Source organism: Callithrix jacchus, chromosome 5 (assembly GCF_049354715.1).
Source record: "Callithrix jacchus isolate 240 chromosome 5, calJac240_pri, whole genome shotgun sequence".
NCBI classification, from domain to species: domain Eukaryota; kingdom Metazoa; phylum Chordata; class Mammalia; order Primates; family Cebidae; genus Callithrix; species Callithrix jacchus.
This window is the reverse complement of record NC_133506.1, coordinates 130,958,156-130,965,984: the sequence shown is the minus strand read 5'-3', so window position 1 is coordinate 130,965,984 and position 7,829 is coordinate 130,958,156. Positions and strand designations below refer to the sequence as shown.

Below are 7,829 nucleotides of genomic sequence, written 5' to 3'. Positions count from 1 at the left end.
ATTACAGGCGTGGGCCACCACGCCTGGCAAGTTTTAAAAAGAAAGAGTTGTCCTTAAAGTCAGAGGACCTGTTATGCCTACCACCTAATTGCTGATTTTAAATTAATCGTTTACTGGCTTGAGACTTTCGTTTTCTCATTTACAAATATCAGGATTGTAATGAGAATTAAATGAGATAACCTGGGAAGTTTCTAGGTAAGAAAGTGAGCAGCCGGGCGTGGTGGCTCATGCCTAATCCCAACACCTGAGGCCGAGGTGGGCGATCACCCAAGGTCGGGAGTTTGAGACTGGCCTGACCAACATGGAGAAACCCCATCTCTACTAAAACTACAAAATTAGCAGGGCATGATGGCACATGCCTGTAATCTGCTCCAGAGGCTGAGGGAGTAGCTTGAACCCAGGAGGCAGAGATTGCAATGAGCCGAGATGATGCCACTGCATTCCAGCCTGGGCAACAAGAGCAAAACTCTCTCAAAAAAAGGTAAGCAAAGGCCGAGTTGATATGGCTTAAATCCTGCATAGGAAAGGGTAGCACACACAGGGGAGATGGGACATTTCTGCCAAATACTGCAGGCGGACTGTATTAGAGAAGAGCAACAATGCCTGAGAAATCTGTAGTCTTATAGAATGTAAGCAGAGGTGAGCCTAGGGGCGTTGCTCCTGATTGGTAGGAATAAGGCTGGGTTGAAGATGGAAGGCACCGGATGGGTGGCGTCTACTCCCCCTGGAACGACTCGAATCAACAATCAGACTGGCCAGAGATGAGAAGCAGTAGCTGTGCAAGGCCTTTAATGTGCACGATGAGTACTACACCCTTCCCCTGCCAGGCTGCAGAGTCACTGAACTGGTAGCCATACAGCTAAGGATCTGAGGATGCAGACGACAGCCAAGTGACAGCTAGGGGATTTGAGAAAAATCCACAGTTCAGAGCATGATTAGAGCTTGCACTGTTCAAGGAGAGCAATGTGAGTCCCTAGAAGGTGTTAGGATGTGAAGGGGACATCCCCAGCATTCGAGGAAGCCCTTTGGGAGATTTCCTGTGCTAAATAACAGTGAACAAACTAGGAACAGGCTCAGCCAAAGGCACGTGGGCGGGAAGGGGGTACTTTTAAGCACCATGGCTCTTACCTGTAATCCCGGCACTTTGGGAGCCCGAAGCAGGTGAATCACCTGAGGTCAGGAATTTGAGACCAGCCTGGCCAATATGGCAAATTTCCATCTACTAAAAATACTAAAATTAGCCGGATGTGGTGGTAGGCGCCTGTAATTCCAGCTACTCGGGACCTTGCAGGCATCTTTGACTTAGGGCAACCAGCTCTAAACCCCTCTCCTTCCCTATCTGTCTGCGGATGTGACATCACCTCCCTCCAGAATCCTAGGAAAACGTCTCAGGCTCCTCCTAGGCTCTTTAATCCCCCTCAGTCAAGCACCACCCCCCACAGTCCACTTGATAAGAATCTCCTCTTTTACTTTCCTCTGGGTGTCACTGCTGTCACCTGTGTTCAGGCCTTGGTAATTTCCTCCTGAAGCCATCATGCCTCACCCTAAAAGTGGCCTCACTGCCTGTACTCTCACCCACCTTCAATCCATTCTTCATATTGCCGCCAAGGGGAGCTTTTCCAAAAGCAAATTCGTGCACTTGACTCCTCGAGTAAAACCCTCCCCTGGCTCCACACTGCCTACAGGATCAAATGCAGTCTCTCTACCTTGGAGGTAAGGCTCTTAGGCCCTCTCTTATGCACTGTTCTCCTCCCATTATAACCTCAGCAAATTGCTAACTGTACCTCCTACTCCACACTTCCCATCAAGCATTTGCAATTCCTGCTCACACTAAAAGATTAGAAAGATCTAGAGGCTTCTAGAGCATTCTTTGTTGAGTGCTGGCACTGTACCTTAGTCATACATTCCTCAGGGACTAACACTGTGCTTGACACTTAGAAGAATTTTAATGTAAATTTATTATGAATAAAAGAGAAGAGGCTGGGTATGGTTGCTCACATCCGTAATCCCGGCACTTTGGGAGGCCAGTGTGGGAGAATGGCTTGAGCTCAGGAGTTTGAAACCAGGCTGGCCAACATGGCGAAACCCCATCTCTACTAAAAATACAAAAATTAGCTGGGTGTGGTGGTGGGCATCTGTAATCCCAGCTACATAGGAGGCTGAGGCATGAGAATCACCTGAACCCAGGAGGTGGAGGTTTCAGTGAGCCGAGATCTTGCCATTGCACTCTAGCCTGGGTGACAAGAGCGAGACTCACAAAAACAAAACAAAGCAGTTTACTAAAGTATAATAAAATGCATACATTATTGAGAACATCATTTCAGAGCTCTGATGTTTTACAAGGGAACAGACCCATTCCCGTGGGAAACAATTGAGCAGCTCCCCAAAGCGCTTCTGAAGTTCCCCCAACACAGGGTAGCACCATTGTCACTTCTTTTCCCCTACTCCCTCCACTCCTTCCTCCCATCCATCAACCCCCTTCCTCCCTCTCAGGGTTGCTGTGAGGGTTATGAGTAAAATGAAGGCTTTTTTTGGGCAAACTCTGAATGCCTGATGACATCTCTTTGACCCAGCAGCCCGACTCTCCGCTCTTCCTTAGCTCCTCTGCCCGAGTCTGAGAGGCCCCACCAAGCTCCCACTGGCTTCAGGCCAAGCCTCAGCAGCAGGATAGTGGAGGGAAAAAGGAAGATGAAGGTGGGCATTTATTCCCTCGGCTCCCTCCCTGTGATATCAAGGTAGCCGTGGGCTCTCTGCATCTCTGGACTCTTAGCTCCTGGGGGCGACTCTCAATACCCAATCTCCAGGTTCCAGGAGCTGCTGCCTTTTGTGACCCTTCAGGCCTGGTGATGAGGACAGCTCATCACTAATGCCCATCCTGGAGTCCTCACGTTTCCTTACACCTGCCCGTACGAAACGGGACTCCTTTAAACGCTCCTTGGATTACCCAGTGGGAATGTGCCATCTTCTTCATGCCAGACTCTGGTACAAAGATTGGCATTTATTCTGCCCGATGTCCAAATACCCTTGCACACACATGCATCCTGGCACCCTCTTCCAAGCATAGGGCAGTGGGGTGGTGGGTGCCGTATCACTGTAGACAGAGCCACTAGCAGGACTGAGGCCACAGAGTTGGGCTGCACCCCCATTGCCCTTGAGTCCAGGGACTGAGTTCTGTCTGCTGTTTAACTGCAATACAATAGATTGAAACATAACCTGCTCCATTTCAGTTGCTTGTGGGTTTGTAGCTTGTAGAACACATTCAGGAGGTGAATGTTTGAATGTTGAACTCATTCCAGGTACCAGCTAAGAGAGGCAAAAAGAAATGGGGCCCGACTTGCTCTCACGTTGGTTTGAAGTCTGGCTTCATACAGAAGAAAAGGAAAATTAATTGAAATAGACATATGCACAAAATGTAGCTAAGTATTATTAAAAAGACAAAATGTGCCAGTTGGTTTTTGTTTTTTACATTACAGATTTTTTTTCTTTTGAGACAGTCTTTTTCTGTCGCCAGGATGGAGTGCAGTGGCATGATACTGGCTCACTGCAACCTCCAACCCCCTGGTTCAAGTGATTCTTCTGCCTCAGTCTCCCAAGTAGTTGGGATTACAGGCACAGGCCATCATGCCCTGATAATTTTTGTACTTTTATTAGAGACGGGGTTTTACCATGTTGGCCAGGATAGTCTCAATCTCCTGACCTTGTGATCTGCCCACCTCGGCTTCCCAAAGTGCTGGGATTACAGGTGTGAGCCACTGTGCCCAGCCTAGATTTTTTTTTTTTTTTTTTAAGAATTACTTTTATTAAAGTGGGTTTTAAAAACAGCGCCAGCAACACAACCCCAGGTGAGTTTCAAACTCCAAACAGCCAATTTCAGAGGTCAGTGCTTAACCATTAGACCACCAGAGATTCACAATGTAGATAACTGATCACATGTGTCTTAGATGGAGACGCCACAGGCTGATCAATGACGTAGTAAGCAGAAGGGTCCCGGGTGCAAAGCCTGATTGGACAGAAGCAGCTTCCCAGCTTCGGATCGCGAGAACCGCGGTGTGGAGGGATCGGGAGGCATTTCTGGGTCCAAAAAAGAAGAGACGGAAATTATAGTTGCATGGATTAAAACATTTCCGACCACGAAGGGACTCGAACCCTCAATCTTCTGATCCGAAGTCAGACGCCTTATCCATTAGGCCACGCGGTCTCCTATGGTGCATACCTGCCCAGGAGACTAATTTGGTGATTGTTAAACGCTCCCGCGTGACGCGACTACCGCCCTTACAACCCTGGCCGCCTATAGCGAAGCGCTGGCTCTCTTCTCCGGCCCCAGCTGCTCAAGCAGCCACCCCCGAGCGACGCAGCACCCGTCCCAGTTTCTAAGCCTCGCTAGGCACTGTGGCTGCGTCACCTAACGGATAAGGCGTCTGACTTCAGATCAGAAGATTGAGGATTCCAATACCCGCGTGGTGGCGCTCCTTTTGAGCGAGCAGCCCGTGCCCCAACCCCAGCATAGTTTGCAGGTTTGTTCTTCCCTCTGTCCTCGTCCCTGCGTATTCCTCACAGCTGCGCTCCACTGTGTTGGGCGCTTGCCGAGCACTTCCTCTGGGCTATGGCGCATTGCAGGCTCCTGGTCCCCGCGCGTCACCGCCGCGTGGAGCTCTTTAGTAGCTTGGTGGGGATGACGCGCCCGGCGAGCAGCCCATCCGGTTGTCCGGATGGCTTCTCGAGCTTGCAGCGCGGTTACCCACGGCAAGGCCGTGTTTGGGCACGTGCTGTTGAACACCTATCACGGAGCACGTGGGTCAGGCGTCTTACCGCGCCCCAGTGGCCTAATGGATAAGGCACTGGCCTCCTAAGCCAGGGATTGTGGGTTCGAGTCCCACCTGGGGTGGTGAGGGGGCTGTGCTCCCAAAGTCGCTTTTGGTACGGGGAACCAGTGACCTCCACCACCATCCGCTGGCTTCCTGCTTGCATCTGCCCTGTCTACGTCCCACGCCTTCTCCTGCAGGACCCTTTCTTTGCAGCCGCCGTAGTCAGTCATTGACCCCTGGTTCTCCGGGGCTGCCCCACCAGGTAGAATTGAGGTATCCTGGGAACCCTCTGAGCAACTTTATTCTCCCGAGTTCCCCCAGATTCAAAATTGTGGCGCCCTGCCCTGACGAAAGCTGTACATTCGAGGGCTTGGCGTGACCCGCGCTTACCGGCTTTAGGTGCTTGGAGGAGGTGGCTCCACCTCAACGCGTTGCACGGGAGTCGAACCAGAGACCCAGGTCAATTCCAGCGTCCCTGAGAAGGAAAGAAAAAGGAAATAAAAGATCCTTCAAAAAGTTGTCACTTTTTGGCCGGGCGCGGTGGCTCACGCCTGTAATTCCCAGCACTTTGGGAGGCCGAGGCGGGCGGATCACCTGAGGTCAGAAGTTTGAGACCAGCCTGGCCAATATGGTGAAACCTGCTCTACTAAAAATACAAAAATTAGCTGGACGTGCTGGCGTATGCCTGTAATCCCAGCTACTCTGGAGGCTGAGGCAGAAGAATCGCTTGAACTCGGGAGACGGAGGTTGCTGTGATCCGAGATGTGCTCGCTGGATCACTCCAGCCTGGGCAACAGAGAGAGACTCCGTCTCAAAAGAAACTATTCGTTAGTTTTACCCCAGGTGGGACTCGAACCCACAATCCCTGGCTTAGGAGGCCAGTGCCTTATCCATTAGGCCACTGGGGCTTGTGGCACGTGACTGCAACATTCCTTACTTTCATAAGCGGGTGGCCCCTTCTAGACAAGGCCTGAGAGAGGCGCGATCCATCGAGTGGGCTCCGTCCCTGTGGCACGCACGTTTGGTGAGCGGGCTGGAGGATACCGCAGTGTGCGGGGACCTGCCCCCCCACCTCCCCGTTTAGCAAGCACCAGACCCCTCCCGTCCCCGCTTGCCTCCCCCACCCCTACACTGGACGCTCCATGGAGTCTGGAGGGTCCCCTCGGAGGTTGCTTGCACACCCGGACCATGGGGTATGAAGACTGAGGTTTGGAGGGGTCTCCTTCCTACTGCCCTGGGCCTTTCTGTCCACCTCTACAGAACTGATTAAAAAATCCAGGAATTTTAGGAAAAAGTAGCATAGGAAGTGAAGGAGAACAGAGAAGTATTAATCACGAATATTGAAACATAAACACTGAAAATCTTGCTTACCATGAGGGAATGTACAACGGGGGGAGCAAGTCCTTCCAGTTATAATAGAAATACATAGTTGGAAGGGAAAATCAGCCAAGTAGCCATTTCACCCTAATTCTAATAAAGAATAAGCAGATTTTAAAATGTTACACACATTTAAAATCCATTATTAAAGGCTACAGGCCGGGTGCTGTGGCTCACACCTGTAATCTCAGCACTTTGGAAAGCCGAGGTGGGCGGATTGCTTGACCCCAGGAGTTCAAAACCAGCCTGGCAACATAGCGAGACACCGTCTCATTAAAAAATAATAATAAAAAATAAAAAATAGGGCTGCTACCGTCTCGTTTCCGCACTTGACCTCTCCCAGGACTCGTGATGCCAAGGCAGCTGCGAGTGGCTACCAAGAGTCGGGGTTGAGCCCCAGCTGAGCCAAGGGCCCCCCCCACCTGAAGAAATGAGTGGTGGATTGGCTCCAAGTAAGAGCACCGTGTATGTATCCAACTTGCCTTTTTCCCTGACAATGACTTGTACCAGATATTTTCCAAGTATGGCAAAGTTGTAAAGGTTACCATAATGAAAGATAAAGATACCAGTAAGAGTAAAGGGGTTGCATTCATTTTATTTTTGGATAAAGACTGCACAAAACTGTACCAGGGGAATAAACAGCAAACAGTTATTACGTAGCGTGATAAAAGCAAGCATTGCTATTGACAATGGAAGAGCAGCTGAGTTCATCCCAAGGCGAAACTACTTTGATAGATTTAAGTGTTATGAATGTGGGGAAAGTGGACACTTAAGTTATGCCTGTCCGAAAAATATGCTTGGAGAACGTGAGCCACCAAAGAAGAAAGAAAAAAAAAAAGAAAGCTCCTGAACCAGAAGAAGAAATTGAGGAAGTAGCAGAAAGTGAAGATAAAGGGGAGGATCCTGCTCTTGACAACCTCAGTCGGGCTGTAGCATTCCAATAAGCCAAAATTGAAGAAGAACAAAAATGGAAACCCAGTTCAGGAGGCCTTTCAACATCAGATGATTCAAGATGCCCAGGGATAAAGAAAAGCACATATTTCAGTGATGAGGAAGAACTGAGTGACTAAAATCTTACCCTAGCACAGTAATAAAAATCAAGATTCCTTAGTAACAATCTTGAAGAGCTAATTTTAGTAAAAGGAAGAAAAGTTAATACTATCATGTTAATACTATTGTCATCTTAAGAAAAAAGATATTTTAAAAATTTATTTGAGAAGTTCATCATAAGGGCCTTATCCATATCTGATTTGTTTACATGAGGACTTCTGAAATTTAATCCTTAAAAACTTCCTGAAGACCAAAAAGTTGAATGATTTATTGTTACTTATGTTAATAAACATTTCAAGAGAATTTTGTCTTTAAATATGGGTGGTTTTTTTTGTCATATTTCTTGTAGCCTTATCCCAATCTGGATAAATTATAAATACCTATAAAATATAAAGTAACATAGCTCTAAAAGGGTTAAAATCAAACACAGGTATGATTTGTCTGCCTTACCCACAGCACCAAATTCCATTCCCTAGAAGAAACTACTCATATGTGCACACATTGCTAAATAAAATACATATATTTCTGTCACTTAATAAAAGAATAAAGGAGAAAAAAATTAAAAAATAAAAAAAGTCTTACGCACAGCTGAAGGAT

The 7,829-nt window shown here is 48.3% G+C and overlaps 1 long non-coding RNA gene, 3 other non-coding genes and 1 pseudogene across 4 annotated transcripts; 2 read left to right on the top strand and 3 right to left on the bottom strand.

Annotated features, from left to right (window-relative positions):
• Positions 1-3,932: 3,932 nt before the first annotated feature.
• Positions 3,933-5,533, bottom strand: LOC108591864 (uncharacterized). Its single transcript, XR_004743548.3, has 3 exons — positions 5,400-5,533; positions 5,196-5,280; positions 3,933-4,071 (listed from the first exon to the last, which is right to left on the bottom strand). It is a non-coding gene; the product is annotated as an uncharacterized LOC108591864 (long non-coding RNA).
• TRNAR-UCG (transfer RNA arginine (anticodon UCG)) lies at positions 4,126-4,198 on the bottom strand. The gene has a single exon. It is a non-coding gene; the product is annotated as a tRNA-Arg (tRNA).
• Positions 4,813-4,885, top strand: TRNAR-CCU (transfer RNA arginine (anticodon CCU)). The gene has a single exon. It is a non-coding gene; the product is annotated as a tRNA-Arg (tRNA).
• Positions 5,534-5,640: 107 nt separating the features above from the next.
• TRNAR-CCU (transfer RNA arginine (anticodon CCU)) lies at positions 5,641-5,713 on the bottom strand. The gene has a single exon. It is a non-coding gene; the product is annotated as a tRNA-Arg (tRNA).
• Positions 5,714-6,523: 810 nt separating this feature from the next.
• On the top strand, positions 6,524-7,382 carry LOC108591863 (zinc finger CCHC-type and RNA-binding motif-containing protein 1 pseudogene; annotated as a pseudogene).
• Positions 7,383-7,829: the final 447 nt, after the last annotated feature.